Raw genomic sequence first — 1,400 nt, 5'->3', positions numbered from 1 at the left:
CGGTTGCAGGCTCGATCCCAGGTAGGAAGTGTTCAGGAGGCAGCTGATGTTTTTCTCTCTCTCCTTCTCCTTTCCTTTCTCACTAATGCAATAAAAACATATTACAAAATAAAAAAAAAAGTAAAAAACTTGTCCTAAATTTATCATTGATGTTTTTCTCTCTCTCTCCTTCTCCTTTCCTTTCTCCCTAATGCAATAAAAACATATTAAAAAAAATAAGTAAAAAACTTGCCCTAAATTATTACAACTCCAGCAATAAGGAACCTGTCTGGCAAATACAGATCACGGCAGTGTCTTGAAACAGAGAGTACTTATAGGATTAAGATTTTTAAAGGCAGTCAGACTCTTAGTTTCACCTGTTAAAACATATCTTTCTAAATTCCAGGGAAGCAGCAACATGCCTCAAGGTAAATCCAATGTCAAGGCTATGAGCTATCATAAAGTGACAGAATTTAGAGTCCTGTAAGCCATAAACAAAGCCAGCCTTCCCATTTGTTTGGGTGGTTTTCTGAAAGATGAAGAATTATCATACATATTTCTGTATTAGGTACATCTAGGCACTGCAGTCATAGCAATGAATAAGATAAAGGAAGGGGCATGCTATGCCCTTGGTCTTTGGAATCCAAACCCATTTCTGACATTTATTTCATTTACTTTTTTCTAGAAAGACCCTTTCTAAATCTCAGAATCCTTGTCCAATAAATGGAAGTATTTACACCTGCCTTTCAGGCTCGTTATAGGAATTCAATGAGATGGTAAATGTACTTAATACACAGTTACAATTCAGCAAGGGGTAGCAAATTACTAACAGTATGAAATTGCCAATATGTGATGTTTTTTGATCCACACAGTAGCTCTTTTGGATGGCTCAATTTCTTAGGCAAGGCTTGACCCAGAACTCGACCCTTTTGGTGGGTCTTAGAGAATGAGTAGAGGTAGTCCAGGTAAAGCAGGAGGCCATGCTGAAGGAGCAGCCTCTGTAAAGACATGCAGGCTTGTCCTGACACTGAGGACTTCTAAGGAGTTGGTGTTTTTAGAACATATCAAGGGAGTGTCAGGGGATGAGTCTGGGCACATAAATATTAGACCAGGAGGGCTCTGACCACCATGTAAAAGCTATTAATATTAACCCAAAAGGCCATAGGGAGTCTTATATCATTGCTGGTTAAGAAATGAGAACTATCAACTGATTGAACTATGAGAATTAACACATTTTAGGATACTTCCCATGCACTATTCTAACAGTGCCCAATGTTTGAAAGTATGTCCTGAATTGGTATTTACAAAGTAAGATCACAATGTATCAGCTACCATCATTATTAATTTATGTGTACCCTATCCAATTCCAAATTACAACTTGAGATGATCCATGAAATATATACAATCAACAAAAATGTGTT

At 37.4% G+C, this 1,400-nt stretch overlaps 1 protein-coding gene across 6 annotated transcripts in view; it reads right to left on the bottom strand.

The window, feature by feature from the left end:
• The window catches only part of PLCB4 (phospholipase C beta 4), a 356,763-nt gene that overhangs the window by 117,781 nt on the left and 237,582 nt on the right, over positions 1 to 1,400 (bottom strand). The gene's annotated exons all lie outside the window — the stretch shown is intronic.

Source organism: Myotis davidii, unplaced genomic scaffold, assembly GCF_000327345.1.
Source record: "Myotis davidii unplaced genomic scaffold, ASM32734v1 scaffold32, whole genome shotgun sequence".
Taxonomy (NCBI): domain Eukaryota; kingdom Metazoa; phylum Chordata; class Mammalia; order Chiroptera; family Vespertilionidae; genus Myotis; species Myotis davidii.
The sequence above is the reverse complement of the archived record's forward strand: the minus strand, read 5'-3'. Positions and strand labels throughout refer to the sequence as shown.